Source organism: Balaenoptera physalus (assembly GCF_965194825.1).
Source record: "Balaenoptera physalus genome assembly, chromosome: 9".
NCBI lineage: Eukaryota > Metazoa > Chordata > Mammalia > Artiodactyla > Balaenopteridae > Balaenoptera > Balaenoptera physalus.
This window is the reverse complement of record NC_138888.1, coordinates 260226-279762: the sequence shown is the minus strand read 5'-3', so window position 1 is coordinate 279762 and position 19537 is coordinate 260226. Positions and strand designations below refer to the sequence as shown.

General features: G+C 50.3%; 2 long non-coding RNA genes across 3 annotated transcripts in view; both read right to left on the bottom strand.

Moving 5' to 3' along the window:
• The window catches only part of LOC309667427, a 48146-nt gene that overhangs the window by 21889 nt on the left and 6720 nt on the right, over positions 1-19537 (bottom strand). The window lies entirely within an intron of this gene.
• On the bottom strand, positions 9694-16722 carry LOC309667428. 2 transcript variants are annotated; one of them, XR_014267768.1, is made up of 4 exons: positions 14429-16722; positions 13877-14087; positions 12325-13176; positions 9694-11900 (listed from the first exon to the last, which is right to left on the bottom strand). It is a non-coding gene; the product is annotated as an uncharacterized lncRNA (long non-coding RNA). The 2 variants fall into 2 exon arrangements; XR_014267767.1 differs by having other exon boundaries at positions 13877-16722.

Sequence of the window (19537 nt, the reverse complement as noted above, 5' to 3'; positions counted from 1 at the left end):
TCAAACATAGTGGAATCAAACTAGAAATCAATCATAGAAAGATAACAAGAAAATTGCCAAACACTAATTGGAAACTAAGCAACATACTACTAAATAATCCGTGAGTTAAAGAAGAATTCATGTAAAAGTCAAAAATTACATTGAACTAAAATGAAAATGCAATATGTCAAAATCTGTGGGGCACAGCTAAGGCAACACTGAGAGGGAAATTTATATCACTAAATCCATACAGTTCATACATTAGAAAAGAGGAACTGTCTCAAATCAATAGTCTAAGCTCCCAGCTCAAGAACCTAGAAAAAGAAGAGCAAAATAAGCCCAAAGTAAGCAGAAGGAAGGAAATAAGCAGAAATTAATAAAATTGAAAACAGAAAAACAATAGAGAAAATCAACAAAATTAAAAGTTGCTTTTATAGAAAGATCAATAAAATTGGCAAACTGCTAGCAAGACTGAAAAAGAAAGAAAAGTAGAAGACACAAATTATCAATAGCTGTAATAAAATATCAGAGAGGATATCACTACAAACCCTGAAGACATCAAAAGAATAATAAGAGAATACTATGAACAACTCTACACATATAAATTTGCTAATTTAGACAAAATAGACTAGTTCCTCCAAAACCACAACCTACCAGAACTCACCCAAGATGAAATAGATAATTTGAGTAACCCTTTAATTCTTAAGGATATTGAGTTTGTAATTTTAAAAGTTCCAGAGGAAGATATTTCTAGGCCCAGATGCTTTCACTGGAAAATTCCACCAAATGTTTAAAGAAGAATTAACACTGATTCTATACAATCTCTTCCAGAAATTAAAAGAGGAAGGAACACTCTAATTGATTTAATGAAACCAGTGTTACCCTGATACCAAAACCAGTCAAAGACAGTGCCAAAAAGGAAACAAACCAATATCCCTCATGACTATAAATGCAAAAATCCTTAACAAATATTAGCTAATAAAGTTAGCTCTATAATATATAAAAAGAATTGTATACCATAACCAAGTGTGGTTTATATACACTTGAAATGCAAGGCTGGTTCAATATTTAAAATCAATCATGTAATCCACCATATTAACAGACTAAAGAAGAAAAACTGCACGACCATAGAAGCTGATGCAGAAAATTCATTTGACAAAATTCAACACCCACTTAAAATTTTTTTTATATCTCATAAAAATAGGAATAGAGTGGAACTTCCTGAACTAGATAAAGAGTGTCTATGAACTCCTACAGCAAACATCATATTTAATGGTGAGAAACTGATAATTTCCACTAAGATTGGTGACAAGGCAAAGATGTCTGTTCTTACCACTCTTATTCAACATAGTGCTGGATGTCCAACCAGGGCAATAAGGTAAGAAAAGGAGATAAAAGGCATGCAGTTAGGAAAAGAGAAAATGAAATTGCAGATGACATGATTGTCTATGTAGAAAATTCCAAGGACTCTACAAAAAAAAAAAAAGTTCAACAAAGTTGCAGGATATAAGACAAACATATGGAAATCAATTGTATTTCTTCTTGCTACTTATGAACACGTGGACACAAATGTCAAATACAACAACATTTACTATTGTTCAAAAAACATGAAATTCTTAGGTATAAATCTAATAAAACAGAGGATTTGTATGTAGAACCCTACAAAACACTAATGAAAGAAATCAGAGAATATCTGAAGATGCAAACATCCAGTCCATGGCACTCTTGCACATGTGTTCCAGAAGGCCTGCAGGAAATGTTTAGAACAGCATCGATGGAACAGCAAAAGTACCAAAACAGCCAATGTCTGTAACCAGTAGAATGGGTTCATGAACTGTGGTATATGCAGAGCTGGTAAGTAAACTACAGTGATATGTGTCATGGCTGTGCATCTCAGAAACTTCATGTTAAGTAAAAGAAACAAGTCCCATAAGGACACTCAGAGTGAGAGTCCACTTGTATAAAGCCCAGACCCCTGCAGTACTAAACAACGTGTTGTGTGGAGATGCATAGATACATACACATGTTGTAAAACTATAAAGAAAATCAAGGCAACCTTTATAAAAATTCAGGATCATGATTGCCTCTAGGAGAAAGGAAGTGTGATGGGATTGGTTAGGGGCACACGGAGGTTTCAAACAGATTAATGAGGTTCTCGTTCTAAACTTAGATGGAGGATACCCAGGTGTTCATCTTACTAATATTCTTTAAAATACACTTATATATTGCAAAGACTTTTGTATACTTTTTCAGTTTTCTATCACTCTTAGAAACATCTTTTATGCATGTGACTTTACACAGTGTATTTCATGCAACAGAGTATATCAAAAACATTCTTTTTCTTCTTGGTAAGTGTTTTTGTGTGTACACATAGCATAATGTGTACCATCTTAACCATTTTTAAATGTACATTTCAGTGGTATTAAATATGCTCACATTTTTGTGCAACCATCACCACCATATATCCCCATAACTCTGAAAAAGAGTTTTCACTCTGAAAAAAACTTTTTCATCTTGTAAAATTGTAAGTCTATACTCATTAAACAGTAACTCCCCACTCTCCCCTCCTCTGGCCCCTGGCAACCACCATTCTACTTTCTGTCTCTATGATTTTGACTGCTCTAAGTATCTCATAGGAGTGGAGTCATATAGCATCTGTCCTCCTGTGAATGGCTTATTTCATTTCGAATAATGTCCTCAAGCATCACTCATGTTGTAGCATATTGCAAAATTTCCTTCTTTTTAAGGCTGAATAATCTGCCATTGTATGTATAGAACACATTTTGCTTACTCATTCATCCACTGATGGACACTTGATTGTTTCTATGCTGTTTTAAATAACGCTGCTATGAATATGGATGTGCAAATATCTCTTCAAGACCCTGCTTCCAATTCTTTTGAGTATATACCCAAAAGTGGAATTGCTGGATCATATAATAATTCTACTTTTAATTTTTTGAGAAACCACGATACTGTTCTCCACAGTGACTGTTCCATTTTATATTCCCACCAGCCATGTACCAGTGTTCCAATTTCTCCACATCCTTGCCAACACTTGTATTTCCTTTTGTGTTTATGCTAAAGTTATTTTCTTTGTGGTTACCACAGGGATTTCATTTAACAACCTAAAGTTATATACATTGTGTGCCCCAAAACATAATCATTCTTTTAAATGCATTAGGCTCTTAAATTATGTAAAAAATAAGATTTGGAGTTACAAACAAAAGTTATAGTAATATTAGCTTTTACACTAATAATTGGTTTTCTTTAAATGTATTCGTCTCTTACATCACTGTAGAAAACAGAAAGTGCAATTACAAGCCATTGTTTCAATAGTATTAGCTTTTATACTTGCCCATATATTTACCTTTATTAAGACCTTTATTTCTCCATAGAGCTTTGAGGTCTGGTCTAGCATCCTTTTGTATCACCCTGAAGGATTCCCTTGAACATTTCCTGCACAGCAGGTGTAGTGGTAACAAGCTCCCTCAGCTTTTGTTTACCTGAGAATGTCTTAATTTCTCCTCACTTTTGAAGGACAGTTTTGCCAGATACAGGATTCTTGGCTGACAGGTGTTTTTTTTTTTTTCTTTCAGCACTTTGAATATATCTGCCCATCATCTCTGGTCTCCAAAGTTTTGGTGAAAAGTATGATGATTATCTTATTGAGGATCCCTTGTGTGTGATGATTCACTTCTCTCCTGCTGTTTCCTAGATTCTGGCTTTGTCTTTGTCTTTTGAAAGTTTCATTATAAGATGTCTCAGTGTGGGTCTCTTTGAGTTCATCTTACTTGAAATTCATTGACCTTCTTGGATGCTTATATTCATGTCTTTCATCAAATTTGGGAAGTTAGCCATTATTTCTCTTTGCCCCTTTCTCTCTCCCACAAGTCCCTTAGGCCTGTTAGCCTTTCTTCAATCTTTTTTCTTTCTGTTCCTCTCTTTATTGATATTTCCATTTTGTTAACACATTGTTTTCTTGACTTTATCCACATCTTTTTTTAGTTCTTTGAGCATATTTAACAGTTGTTTTAAAGTCTTTGTCTAATATATCTGCTATTAGGTCTTTTTCAGGGACACTTTCTGCTGAATTTTTTTTCTTTGAATGGGCCATACTTTTCTTTTTCTTTGTATGTCTTTTGTTTTTTAATTGAACACTGGACATTTCAATTTAACAATGTGGTAACTCTGGGGTTTCCCTGGTGGCACAGTGGTTAAGAATCCACCTGCCAATGCAGGGGACACGGGTTCGAGCCCCGGTCCAGGATGATCCCGCATGCCACAGAGCAACTAAGCCCATGCACTGCAACTACTGAGCCTGCGCTCTAGAGCCCGTGAGCCACAACTACTGAAGTCCACACGCCTAGAGCCTGTGCTCTGCAACAAGAGAAGCCACCGCAATGAGAAGCCTGCACACAGCAAGGAAGATTAGCCCCCACTCACTGCAACTGGAGAAAGCCCACGCGCAGCAACGAAGACCCAACACAGCCAAAAATAATAATAATAATAATGTGGTAACTCTGGAAATCAGGCTTTCCCCTTTCCCCAAAGTTTGCTGGATTTTGTTACTGTTTTTGTTTATTGTTTTTGCTTCTCCTATTGTTGTATGCTGTCTCTGTGCTAAGGACCAGCCTAAGGCATGAACTTAATGCCTTCTTATGTTTCTTCTGAACCTTTCCCCAGGCATTTATGGGCACTTTCTATTTTTCCCTGTATATGCAGTCATTTTTTAATGTCCTAGTCTTCTAATGTCAGGCTCCCAAAAGAGGGAAAAGCAAAAAATAAAGGGGGAAAACAGGAGTGGGCCTTTTAAATCCCCTGGCAGTCACTTCAGCCTGAGGGGGAGGGGTTGCAATAATGGGGGAGGTGCTACGACCATAGCTGTGCTCCTCCTTGTCTGCACCTCTGTGACCAGAAGCAGTCATCAGTGATCAGAGCACAAATTCCAGTATTTGTAGGACAGGATCCTTTTTGCCCACCCCAGCTCCCACAGTCTATGCGCACAGCTGTCTGCCAGGGGCTGGGGGTGGCTGGTAGGTGTCTGCTCCTGTGGTAAGAGCTGACGTTGACCAAAATGGACCACAGTTTATGATCCAAGCTTTCAACAGACCCCAGAGTTCCAAGATGGTTACATCAGACAGACTCTGCCAGTGCCACTGTTATCCGGGTGGGAAGACAGAAGATTTCTGCTGTGTCCTACTCTGCCATCTTCCCAGAATCCTCTGAAAACACAGTCTTTTAGTGAAATAACACTGTATTCACTCATATGTATAACTAGTATTCTTAGAAACATCTTTTGCACCTGTTCTTTTACAGAGAACATTAAATACAGCACATGAAGTGAACACATTCTTTCACTGAAATAACACCATCCAGGTGCAATAAAATCCTTCCACCCTTAGAAAAATACTTTTCTTGCTGTTGCTCAATGGGTATCACATCTCTGTCATGCAAGATGAATACGTTCTAGGGATCTGCTCTAAACATAGTACCTAAGTTAATAATGTAGTCTGTGCACTTTCAAATATGTTAAGAGGATAGATCTCATGTTAAGTGTTCTTACCACACACACAGAAAAAACCCACAAGGAAAGTTTTAGTAAAAGAAATAGTGCAGCACACAGTGGAGGAATGCCTCAAAATTCTGAGGGAAATAAAGTGTGAAGTTTAATGCCATAGGCTTAGCCCCAGCAAGGTCATACATTCTCAAGTCTGTATGAATTCAGGGGATTCAGTAGATTTTCAGTAGACTGAAAAATCTACTTAATAGTGAAATTTAGTCAAACAAGAAAAAAATCAAAATTAATAACTCAAAAATGCAATCTTTGAAAAAGTCATTAGACGAAATAAAACTCTAATTTGAATGCAGTCAAAGAGAATATTTGATATTTGGAAGATATCATTGAAGCATTCACCCAAAACTCAACATTGAGTGACAGTCTTTTATATAAAAGAACAATTCAAAAATAAGGACACATTTTAATGTCTCATAGACATTCTAAAAGGAAAAAAGGAATAAGAGTAACAGAGAGACAGCATTTGAAAAGAATCTTCTAGAACAGAAGAAAGATATTTGTCCTCGGAACAAATGTGCACTTCATACACTGAACAGGGTAATTAGTGATAATCCACACCGAAACACAATATAAGGTCACTATAACATCAAAGGCAAAAAGAACATCTTAAAATCTTCCAAAGAGAAAGGCATATTACCACAGAGGAACTACTTATACCAGATTTCTCATCAGCCAGAATAAATGAGAAATGGTAATGGAATAACATCTAAAACATGCTTAGAGAAAATATCTGTCGGCTGAAAGATTTATACCTATCGCTTAAGAATCAGGGCAAAATAAAGACATTTTAGACCTTCAAAGACAAGGAACTGAGCAACCACAGATCCTCACTAAAAAGAAGTTAAAGGAGTTCTTCAGCCAAATGATAACTAAACTTAGAGGGAACACAAAGGATATAAGAAACAACTAAGCTCAGGAGATTGATTTTTAAGTCATTTATTTATGTTTTTAAAAAATATTTTATAAAATAGCTTTTTTGTTTCAAAAAAATAAATACCCAAATAATAACAATTTGGAAGGAGGGATCAGTGATAATTACAACTTGTTATTTGGGAGAAAAGGAGAGACATACTGAATAAATTTCTATAAATAAATTCATCAGAAAGACAAAGGCTAAAAGGAACTAGTTACGTTTTTTCTTGTTTTTTTGTTTTTTTCTAATTACGTTTTTGATTTAAGAAGATAGAAAGAGAATAGAGTGAACCTAAGGAAAGTAGAAGGAAGGAAATATTAAAGAACATAAAGTAACAAAATTGAAAATAAGTGATCTGTAAGACAAGAAAGACATTAAGTTGTTCTTCGCAGAACTATAGATAAGAGCCTAGCAAGACTAGGCCAAGAAAAAAAAGACACAGATTACATACTTGGAATGAAAAGGGGAGGATAATTACAATATAGAAGACACTTTCCAAATTACAAGAGAATCCTATGAACAACGGTGTATTGATAAATTTTAAAACCTCTATAAAATTAATAGTAATTTTAGCAATATAGATTGTCAAAAATTAAACCAAGATGAAATCAAAAGCTAAATGAACCTATAATCATTAAGCAAAATAAAAATTCATTCAAAAGTCTACCTTTGCCAGAAGTTTCCAAGACACGTATCATTCCCCTGTTTTCAACAGGAAAATGTACTACATGAATGGAAGCTGAGGAAGGGGCCGTCATCTTCCCGTAAATGTGCCCGACCCGTAACACACGAGCCAAGACCCTCAGTGGCCCTGTCTGGCCTGTCAGCACTGATCCCGAATGCACCGTCGGATGCAGGCTGATCTGAACGCAAGACAGGAGTGTGGGAGTCTTTTTGTTCACAACCTTCACACTCTCCTGGGGCCATGTCACACAGGCTGGTCACGGTGCTGACTACCTAACTGTATTTCTGCAAACTTGGAGAAAGCCTCAGTCAGGTTTTGCTGCCGTGGTGGTAACTGCTCTGTTTTCCTGGCATCCGTGCCCCAGAAGGCAAAGCACAGAGCAGATGCCAGCTCCCGGGGGAAGGCTTGGGCTGCCGATGTGGACTCATGCTAGGGCAGAGCCTCATGACCAGCCACTACCTCAGAGAGAGTCCCAGCAGCAGCGGGTTAGAAGCCGGAAGCTCGCTCAGCCTGCTGTGGAGCCACAGGCACACGGGCGGCTAGCAGAACCAACACGCTGCTGAACACACACCTGGCGGATGGGAACGTCCTTTACGGACTTTTAAACTTTCTCCCTGGTGCACTAGAGTCTAATATCACACTCCACTGTGACCTCCGAGACAGATGACAATGGTACCAACGAAAAGATGGAACAACCCAAGACCCAATTCACGAGATGCCGCACGGACCCCAAGGGTGGGCTGGTCAAGCCAAGCTGCTCGGCAGGGGTTACGAGCACGGCCGTCGCCTTCCTGAAGCCCCTGGGGGAGCGGCTGGGGGCCTGGGGTGTGTGCTGAGCCCCCCCGCGGGGCCCAGGGCAGTGACCTCCTCCACCTCCTTTCCTGGTTTCAGCCCAGGCCGCTCTGCGACCCCGTCTTCAGCCACCCAGGCCCGCTCACCTCAACCTGCCCTCTCCCGAGCTACGGACAAGGAAGACGCCTGGTCCTGGAGGCATCCTTTACCTCATCTCACCCTGGGCTCTGCAGCTTCTCGCCCCACACCTTCAAAGCCCTCTTTGACCCGCGGGTGGTCTCCTTCGCCAGCATCTCTCTAAAATACGCTACAGTGTTGCCAAATCTCCTCCTGCAGCGCCGGGAAGTGCGGCCCCCGCCTGAGCCTCCCGAAGCCAGGAGGCCCCCAATTCAGAAGAGCCCTGTCCACTTGTGAAGACGGATGAAGCACCTGCAGGCAGACATCCTCAAACAGAACAGGGGCAAAACCGTCTCTTAGACCAAAAAAAGAGATCGGGGAGATGGTTTAAACTATGGCTCTTTCCACCAGCTTAGGGCAAGACAAAATCAACTTTAAATTCCACTTGGCTCGGCTGTGCAGACTTGCGTCAGCCCAGATGGTAGCCACTAGCCATATATGGGTTCACATTAGAATTCATTAAAATTAAATAAGATTTAAAAAATCAGTTCCTCATCCTCACCAGCCACAGTTCAAATGCCCAGTGTCACATGCGACCAGTGGCTACTGCGTTGGACTGTCTAGAAATTTCTACTGGACAAAGCCAGCCTCAGGCATGAGCAGGGGAAGAACACCACGTTGGGAGCCCAGTGCCTCCTTCGCCCTTACAGGCACGCGCACGGGAGGCAGTTGAAGGGCTGCAGCGATGCCGTTCGCATGGCCTCTGCACGAGTGGCTAATGGCACTTGCTGTGGGTTTTATGATTTTGGAGATAAGCTGATGGGACGGCAGTGCTCCCCATCCTTCCTTCCTGCTCCCAGGTCAAGAGGAAAACCCCGTCCCCTGTCCTGGGGCTGCCCGGGGAGCCCTGAGCTGAGTGGCCTCGCGGGGCACATGCAAGGAGCAGAGCGCAGGCTGCCTGCGGGGCGCTGAGGCCCGGGCTGGGCTCACGGGGGGTGGGGGCGCTCACAGACTGGGGAGGCGGCGGGCACCCAGCGGGAGCGCATCCTGCGAGCACGCACGCTGTGGCGGAGGCCACGTGTCACGCAGCACAGCCCTGTGAGCTGGCTCTGGGACCGCTGCTGGCAGCAGCCTGATTCTACAACAAGGAAAGTGAATCGTGATGTTGAGAAGATCCTCATCTCAGGCTGTAAACATCCGGCAGTGGAGTCAGAATTGGTGACCCGGCAGCTCTGAGACACAAACTCATCTGGGATTTTAAAAATTTCAACCAAAGAAAGTCACTGCCAATTTATTTGGCTTTTTGGTGTGGCCGAGCTCTCAGCTAATGAGACAGGTTGGCAAGTCCCCCTTCCTGGGAGCAGCGGCTCTCCTGGGAGAGCTTGGAAATGGGAGATGAACTCAGATAACCCCAATGCGCCCCGCTCCCTAAGTCTCCCGTTGATTCCCTCCGGGGCCAGGAGATGAGCGTTCCTGACCTACATATTTTCAGGTAGACTCTAGAGAGGTAGCTCCCGGTCTCCTTCCCAGACCCCGTTCTCCAGTTTCATCTGCCGGCCTCCCTCTCTTGTGTCGGGGCAGGGGAGGGTTCAGCTTTCCCCGTGTGCGCCCTTCCCCCGGGGATGTCTGGTCCACACGCCAGTCCCTGGTGGCAGATCTGGTCCTCGCTTCTGTAACAGGAGCTCAGTTGTTACCGACATCGGAATCAGACAGATCACTTTTTCCAGAGAATCTTGGGCCACAATGAAAACAAAGCAAAATAAACCCACATCATCCACCATCTGGGTTTCCTTTGGCTTTTGTTCATGGTAGGAATGTGGAAACACTGAAATTCAGTCTCTCCCCTGGAGATGCGGGATTTCATTAACGTTTGGGGAAAATTGAGAGAGGGGCCAGCGCTAGCGACCTGACCACTCCAGGCATCGGATCCCCAGAGGGCAGGCGAGGGCTGGTCCCTGTGATGCAGGGAAGGGGCTGAGCTCCTGCACACACCTCGCGGGGTCGTGGGTGTGAAGAGCCTGGACCCTGGGGAGAGTCCTGACCTTGTGCCCCCCAGAGACCCCAGGCATCGGATGGCCCTTCGAATCCTGTGTGAGAGCCTCTCCTCACGACAGGGCCTGCAGCGTCCTGGCCTCAGGGTTCAGTCGCTGCGCAGGTCTGTGTTAGCACCTAAGGGTAGATTTGCACCTGAGCAGGAAAGTGCCAAGTGTGTGACCCACTCGCCAAGGACGCCAAGGTGTCCTGGGTGCCCGGTGTGGGCAGGGGCACAGGGACAATTCTGCCCAGGGGTGCAGGACACGGAGCAGAGCTGTGTCCTCTAGCCACTGGCTCAGTCACCTGCCCTGCCATTGCTTTGTTTCAGGTTTGTAGTCATCTCCATTCCACCAGAAGGCTCAGTGCCAAAGAAAGTACTTTGAACTGAGATGTTCTTGCCCTCACAAAATCCTGAAGCCTGTAATCTTAGGGAAAGAGCTCGGGGCTGATGTTTAGAACGGACTCTGGGTCCACGAGGACCATGGAGGGCTCAGTGCTCAGGTTCTAGGGCCAGACCATGTGGGTTTGAATCCCAGATCTGCTGCACACAAGCTGGGTGACTGGGAGGATTTACTTAGCCTCTTCGAGCCTTGGTTACTACTCTCCAGATGGATGTACTGGTCCCTCCTTCGTGGAGCTGCCGTGCAGACTGAACGAGCGCTGTCTGCAAGGGGCCTGCAGTGGCATGTGGCCCCTAAGGACGAGCGGGTGCCGGCAGGCTCCCTTAGAACGTCCGGCCTTTGAAGCAAGACGCTGCGAGGCCCTTCCTCTTAGGGAACTAGCGGTGGGCGGCGTGTGGGCAGGGAGTGGGGGCCGTGTGGAAACCCCTCTGGCTGGGGAGGCTCAGGGCAGGTCACGTTCCTGCAGGCTGACGGGGACACCTTGTCACGGCTCCCTCGGGCTCCCTGAGCAGGGTCCTGGGGGGCGTGAGGGGAACCTCCCGAGGCCCACACTTTTCCACAGCTCCAGGAGCGATCTGGAGGGCTGCTTGGGGAGAGGTGGACAGCTGTGATGCCAGCTGTGTTGTTTCAGCTCGAGGGCTTTTTGCTGGGACAGCCCTGAGCAGGGCACACAGGACCACTGAGCCCGGGGCGAGCGTCAGACGCCTGTTACCACGCCCGCCTCCTCGCAGGCCCGGGCAGCGGGCGGCTGGCAGCACGGGTTGTCCGCTCGCCTTTCTGAAGACGCCAGCTCGCCGACACCACAGCTTGCAGTCGCACAACCAGCGGTTCCTGGAAGCAGAGCGACAGCGGCCCCGGGGCTGCTGTGACGGACAGGTCCTGGCACTTGCTGGACACTGGACGGGCCTGTGCCGAGGGCGTGCACGCTGGAAGCAGGCAGCCCAGTCCGGGCAGGAGGGCCCTCGGGGAGGTGCTGGGGATAGAACTCACAGGCTCTCGGGGGCGTCTCCTCCCCTGTGGCCCTCCGGCCCTCCCACGACTGTGTCCTCTGTCCCCCACCTCAGGGGCTTCTGACTGTGCCAACCTTTTAAAATCAACGTGAAATTTACTTTGCAAAGCTAAGGCAAGACACTAGCCCAATCTCTCTTTGTACGAGCCACCACCGTCCGTCAGACACTGAGCCTCCATCACCGCCCCGAGCTCATGTGAGCTGTGACCTTCGACCTCACAACAAGTCAACAATATTGCCTCTACTGCTGTTGAGGCCTGCGGCTTGGCGCCTGTGTGCCCAAAGTCTCCAGGCCAATAAACAGAACAGGTGAGCTGGTCCTGCAGCATGGCTCTGCCCACACGACTGACCACACGGCTCCACGTTGGGAAAGGGCCCGACCAAGAGCATCTCGACTGAAGGAAAGATGAACTTAATGAGTCAGTGCACACACCGGAGGTGGATGTAAGCAGCCTGGCACCACGGCAGAGCCTGGCGCCTTGGCAGAGCCTGGACCACGGCAGAGCCTGGCGCCTCGGCAGAGCCTGGACCACGGCAGAGCCTGGCGCCTCGGCAGAGCCTGGACCACGGCAGAGCCTGGCGCCTCGGCAGAGCCTGGACCACGGCAGAGCCTGGCGCCTCGGCAGAGCCTGGACCACGGCAGAGCCTGGCGCCTCGGCAGAGCCTGGCGCCTCGGCAGAGCCTGGTGCCAGGCTGCACCTAGCATGCCACAAACAGGGCCCTCTCTGCAGCCAGACTGTTGAGTGTCAATGTGGTCCCAGCTCCTACCTCTCCCCCTGACCTTCGTTCACACGCCCCCTCCAGAATCCTCTGCCCTACCTTCCTTTGCTGGGCGTGCACCGCCGCCGGGATGCTCTCAGCTCCTGCTGCCTGGTCAGGCCTCACCCTTCACTCAGCTCCAGCCTCACTTCCATGGGGAAGCCTTCAGTGGCCTCCTAGCAGGGTCATAGCAGGGTCATCGCAGGGTCACGAGCCTCTCTTTTGGAGCATTTCCCACAGTTTACTTTGCATATTGTTAAGTAATTATTTGACGAGTGTCTGCCTCTCCCAGTAGAGTATAACTGCCATTCGGCGGAGGCTGTGTCTGGGTTTGCTGCCCGCTGCACAGCAGCGGCTTGCAGGGTTAAGTACTGAATAAACACTTGTAGATAAAGGCCTTGCGGCCCAGGGGATGGAGGCAATGGTGGCTCCATTGGTTGGAAACTCACTGCTTGGGAGGGAAGGAGGCTGATCTTGGCTTCAGACCAGTTGGGTCTGGGGCAACACAGGTGAAAATGCCCTCCGAGCGGCACACGCTCAAGAAAGAGGTGCAGGTGAGACGTCCCTGGGGACATCACCATGGAGGTTGTACGTGGTCTCCCAAAAGGAGGGAAACCTGGAGACACAGCCACGTAAGGGAGGGGCAGGTGGGAAGCGGCCAGTCTGGGGGCCACCGGTGAGGAGGACACAGCAATCCAGTCCGGCAGAGGGTCGAATGGCTGGACCCTGGGAGACAGAAGGGATGTCACAGAGGCAGGAGACAGCGGGATGTTCAGCGTCAAGAAGTCCAAGGACGCTGGATGGGGAGGAGCCCAGTCCTGAGCTCACACACGGGATTTGTTATTTTGTTTCAAAAACAGATTCCTCACGTATAATAATCGGTATCATCATCTCCTCACTTGTAAGCGTTCTCTGTAGGTTATCAGAAAAACACAACTTTGAGAAGCGTAGCATTTGGACTTGCAGGTCAGGAACAGAAAGGAGTCCGGTGGGTGGGTGGCGCTCCTGAGGACGATGCAGCCCAGGACCGCCAGGCAGCGTCTGCACCGGAAACTCTCCAGTCACACCCTGCAGAGCAGCGTGGGATGGGTTTGTTGGACCGTCCAGCCCAGGGCTCTGTGAGCAGAGGCCCCAGCCGGCAGCCTGAACGCTTGTTAGAAGAGCAGGGACGGTGGGGACGTGTGAAACAGTGCCTGGGCTGCCTCTGAAACGTGATCTCCAAACCCTCTGTGCCCCTCTGGCTCTGAGCTCGGCGGGCAGGGGCCCCCAAAGGCACAGGAGAGAGGCCGAGGCCCTCCTGACCCACCCTCGTCTCTGTATCAACACAGACTCACAAGTGAGGGGCCGCAGTGGGCTGGGCTCGCTGCAAACACAGCTCTGAGCCCCGGGGGCCGGGACTCCCCCAGCTGCCGGCGCCACCGCGGGTGCACGAGGACTGGAACCTGAGGGGCTCCCGGCACCACGGCTGCCCCTTCCCTTCCTCCTGCCACCCCTCCCACCGCCCAGCCCAGCCACCTGCCTGTGCCCCACCTGCCCGGACCTCCCTGTGGAATCCCTTCGGACTGTGGGCCCCTAATTAAAACGGATTAATGTTCTGGAGCAGAAACTGTACCTAATGGAGCCGTGCTGGGGTCCTTCGAGGCGCTTTGCCTGCGTCCTTACCAGCCCTTCCGAGACGGCTGCCACCCGGCCCCAGCCTCTGCCACCAGCAGGTAACGCCAGGCGACGTTCCTCACACCGTCACCACCTCGAACTGTCCCTGTGCCCACGGCGGACGGGCCCACCTGACCTCTCACGCCGTCCCCGGAGGGGGATGCCCCCATCTGGATAAAGTGGACAAAGGCGGGGCATTGCAGACCCTCCCTCCCAGTTGGGGTCTCGTGGTCCCAGTCTTGGGTCGGCACTTGCACACCTGCTCAAGCCTTTGCTGCTACCACCATTTCTGGGAGGGGCCCCAGGAGGAAGGCTGTGAGGGCTCCGCGTGGTCCGTCTAGAGACGGGGCGGGGCGTGGCACAGAGGGTGAGGTGCCCCAGGACGAGGGACCTGCCACTGCTGACCCGCCCATGCCCTCCCTGAGGCCAGGGCAGAACCTGGAGTCCACGGTACTTTAGGGACCCAGGTAAGAGGGGAAGGCGGGCTTCAGGTGGAGTGATGTTGACCTACTTGTCTTTTTCCAATGCAGCCAGTGTCCTGTGTCCTCTTTGAGGTTTCTGATGGGGGAGGGCCCGGCATCTGCAGCCTGTGCAAGGGGTCGGGTCAGCAGTGGGCCACTCGTCCTCCCAGGGCCTCTCTCGGGCTGCCCTGCATGGCGTGGGGCATGGGAACAGCAGAGCTTCCCCGCCCCCAGCTCTGGGCCTCCCGCCAGCTGCCCCCGCTCAGAAAAGGCCTCCACGCAGAGGGACCCTGGGCGGCTCTGCCCCGACTGTCGCCCGGCACAAGGACGGGCAGGCCAACGCTTGTCTCTCGGGTCACTGCGCCGACTGCTCCACCCTCCGGTGCCAGCGTGGGGCTCACACAGGCCCGCGCCTGCTTCTGGGTAGGCGTCCAGCCCGCCTCAGATCCTGCCTGCTGCCCTCTGCCCTGCATTCCTGGCCCTCGCCCGCAGCCCCAAATTCCTGCCGTGCTGAAGGCGGGGTGTTCTCCTCGAAGGTACTGGCTTAGGAATTCACCCTCTCACCTGGCCTGTCACGGCCTGAGCCCATGGCCCGCGGGCTCACACAAGTCCCGTCTGCTCCCCGGTGGAGGCTTGGAGGTGGTGACTCAGGGCAGGGGAGGTCCTGGACCACACGCCCCACACCCAGGAGGCCGGTGGCAGCCCTCTCTGGACGTCAGACAAGGGGTAATGAGTTTCCTGCACACCAGGCTTCTGAAGAGAGATGGTCCACAGGTGCTGGGGTGGACGCGGACACTGATTTGTGGTGCGGGGGAGTTTCCACCGTCGGGAGCTCTTCTCCTCCAGGTGTTTGGGCCTAGAGGCCGAGGAATGCCAGTGGCCTCAGGAATGTTATCTGCTGGGAGGGGCTCAAGATTACATGAAGCAACCTAGCCATGCAAAAGAACAAGCTCCCAAATCAACTCGTTCAGAACGAACCGGCAGCTAAAAAAAGAGACGTTACCCTGAGCGGGTCCTTAGCGCGCAAGCCGCACCCTCCCTTCAGGTTCATGGACGGCGTTCACCTGGCTCGCAGGAGGCCCGGTGCGCTCTGCACTCGGCTCCTGGTGAGAAGCCAGCCCAGCCGAGCCTTCCTGCCGAGCCGTCCCAAGCCAGGCCGCTCGGGGCCGGGGGCCCTCGGCCTGTGCTCACTCCCCCCGGCACCCTGGGCTCACCCCACGGAGAACACCACTGAGGTTAAATGGATCTTGTACACAGATTTTTGTCTCCTTAAGTGAATGGACTTTATAAACAGTTTTATTTTAGTCTCATCATTTCCTTACAAATAGGGGGTGGGTCTCCTAGAACTGTCCTAGATCAGATTTCTCCCAACCAGCGCAATTTACCAGAAAGTCAGGCCCAGGATCGGCACATGACAAATATCTATGGGTGGCTCTTGTCAAACCCCCATTAGAAATGCAGGATTTTTCGGACCACTGGGGCCAGCACCCTCTTTTTGCGCGTGAGGAAACGAGAAGTGTTCCTGGCCTGCCCAGGTCGCAGGCCGGCCACCTGGAGTCCTGCCCATCCGGTACTCTTTGCTCCCCTCCCGGCGCTGAGCCCCTGGGGTGTTGTCAAAGGAGCAGCCAGCGCCCATCGGCAGTAACACCGCGGGATGAGTCACGATCGTCTCGTATGCCTTGCTTCTAAGCCCTAAACCAGCTTGGACCTGCCCTGCTCCCGGCGTCCACAGCACCCCCGCGAGCCCCAGCCCCGCTCTCCATGGGGCTCGAGCAAAGGGTTTGGAGGGGCAGCTCTTCCAAGAGACTCCTGCATGACACTAAACACGTTTGCAGTCTTTAATCGCTACAGGTAAAAATACAAGTAAGCCTAAGACGTGCTTGGTAAATTCGTGAAAGATGGAGTTGCCGCATTGAACACCTGGGCCCTGGGATCACTTGGGCACAGTTCCTTTCTCTGACCGCATGCCCACTGGTGCCGGGTACTGGGTTCCACTGCTTTCATCGTTCAGTATGCAGTCTGTTTTTCAAGAACATCCCAAAAGGGGGCTTCATTTTTTTTCAACTTGTAAGGGGCACCTTCTCTAAAGGTCCTCGGTACAGGCCTAACATCACTGCCCCAGAGTGTGCAGTGCATCCTGTCTTGTTGTTTCCCACCCAACTCTCAGGTAGAATAGAACTACGTCCGCATCTGTGGTCACCAACCGTCCTGATTTGCCCAGGACTGTCCTGCTTTTAGCACTGAAAGTCCCATGTCCTGGGAAAAGCCTCAGCCCCCGAAACCCAGGATGCTGGTCTCCCTCTGACTGCCTAAAATCAAGGCTGCTTTGTCTTACGTCAAGCAGATTTTTACATCAAAAACTTTTTTAAAAAGTTCAAGTGGAATTTTTATTTTATTATTTTTTTGGCTGCGCAGCATGTGGGATCTTAGTTCCCTGACCAGGGATCAAACCTGTGCCCCCTGCGTTGGAAGCACGGAGTCCTATCACTGCACCGCCAGGGAGGCCCCTCAGTTGGAGTTTGCAGTGATGGGGGAAATGGCGGGAAGAACTGGGGAAAGTGCTCGCGACCTCTGATGACAAGGTGGCGAGAGGATTGGAATCGAGGGTCTTTTTCTGCAAAAGCTCTGAAGCGCCTCCTTCCTCTGCAAGAACTGCTGTTGTTTTTATTTACATTCAGTGTGGCTCCACATCCATCAGGGAGAGAAAGTCCAGGATCCAACAGGTTTCTCCTTCTCAGATTCCTATGATGTAACCAGCAGGGGAATCATCTGGGCTTTCTCAGAGAAATGGCAGCAGGTCCCGGGGCCCGGCCGCCTGTTCATGCATAAACATCACCACTAATTGTCTCTTTGTTACCCCATAGCTCTCCTCCCGGGGCCGCAGTGCACTTGGTTTGGGCCCGCTCCCCAGTGCGGGAGAGCCATGCGAGGCCCTTCCTGGGGCTGGAGTACACCCCCATCCCCTGGCAGGGCCGGTGGTCCAGCGGCAGCACAGAGGGCAGGGGGACACCGAGGGTGCCGTGTCGCTTCCACTCCCGCTTCGTCCCCGGAGGGTGCTGGGCCGGTTTCCTGGCGCTGCTCGAGGGAGCGCGGCCGTCTGGCCGCTGGGCAAGCTGCTGCCCTCTCTTGTCAGGAGCCCGGGGCCCGGGGCAGGGCCCCAGGGAGGGTCTGGCACAAGTTCACTCCCACGTCCGCCCTGGCCTGGGACAGAGAGGGGACAGAAAGGACCGTGGCAAAGTGTCCTCACGCGCACCTGTGTGCACACGTGTGCCACTCTCACACACGGCGCCGACCGTCTGGGGAGGCGTGCAGACGGGCACGTGAATTTGGCGCCACCCGAAGAGCACGGCCCAGAGAAGTTGGAAGACGAGGTCTCCGAGGGCGAGAGCCAAGAAAACCTGTACAAAGGGGAGGGAAAAACAGGGGCGGACGGTGCGAGGAGGCGGTCAGACAAATGAGGACGAGAGACGGGCAGGAAGGATGGGGCAGCCCTGCGCCGGACCCGCATCTGCACTGCCCCGCACGCCAGGCGGGACCCACCGCGAGGCTCCCCCTGTGCTGCGCCCCCTTCTCCTGGCGCGTTCTCTTGTTTGTTTGCAACATGTTGATGTCACGCACTCGCCAAGAGCTCAGGGGCCAAAGTCGCCTCACACTCAAGAGTGGGAAGAACAAAGCTGTTGAGGGAAAGTTTGCTTTTTCTGAAATGGGTGCACCACAAGGGCTCGAGCCGGCCGGCATTCTGCAGGAACATGCCCTGCCGTTATCTGACCCTCGCCCTCGCCTCTGCCCAGGGAGACCTCTGACTTGGAGCCGTCCTGCCCCTCTGTCCCCCAGGGGCCCCCACCTGGAGCACATCAGCCTTGGCCACTGCCTACGTGGGCCTGTCTGATCCACCACCTCGCAGCGGGGTTTGCACAGCATGCCGGCCACGCTGTACAGAGAGAAATGTCATGAAGCCACCCTCTCCGTGTGGGGAAAATGCACCCCTCCCAAGAGGCGGAGACAGAGTTCATAGCAAACACTCATTGCCATGCTTCTTCAGGAAAAAAATAAAAGCAAATAAAAGTGTCTGGTCACGGAGCCTCGACAGTTGAAGTAGGGAAGGAAATGGCAGCAACCCCCCTCCTCCTGGTCCTTGCATTTCTCATCTGGTGCCCACGCCACAGCTGTGACATCACAACACGAAGTGCCAGATGCTGGTAATGAGCTCCTCTAGGAAGGCCTTTTAGCATCCACCCTCGCGCCTGTGATGTGAGGAGGCCACGTGCATCCCTGGGCGTCTGATGACTCACCCGGAAGAAAGACTGGTCAGGGGCAGTGAGCTTTGCTGGGTAAATTCTTTGGAAATTGTTTATTTATATACTTGTGTGTGTGTGTGTGTGCATGTCTATGCATGTGTATGTGTATGTATGTATCTGTGTGTCGTATGTCTGTGTGTATGTGCATACATGTATCTGTGTGTTGTATGGTGGTGTGTGTGTGCACACATGTATCTCTCTGTTGTGTGCATGTGCATATATGTGTGTGTTTGCGTGTGCGTGCATGTATCTGTGTGTTGTGTGTATATGCATACACGTGTGTTGTGTGTCTGTGTGTGTGTGTGTAACATTTACATAGTTCTCTCGGGCCGTTTGCTCACTCAGACCCCTCACCTCCTGGCTGAGGACAGAGAAGTCACAGGAGCCGCAGGAACCAGACTCAGCAGGGACGGCCCTGACACAGCCTCGAATTCTCACAAACAGGCTCAGATCTGAAGCATTTACCCCAGTCAGGGAGGAGCTGGAAATCCTGCAGGAAGAAGACATTTTGCTTTTCAAGACTCCTAGTCCAGAGGGGCTGAAAAAGAGAAAAGCAGGAAAATCCCCTTTTAGTGGCGTCTTGAGTTGCTGGGTCTGCGCCGCAGACATGCGGGAACTAGGGCCGCCGCGTTCTCACAGTCGCCACGCCGCTCACCCGTGGGAATAGTTTTCTGCACTTTCACATCGCGCCACGTCAGCGCTCTCACAGCGGGGAAGGGTTTGAAACTAGACACAGAGGAAGTTCCACTTGACCTTGCTCATTGCCCAGCGAGTTCTGGTCAGGAGCTGAATACCTGGCTGCGGCTCCTTAGAAACGTGGGCCCTGCTCGCGCTTCTGCCAGTATGTTCTGGCAGCTCTCG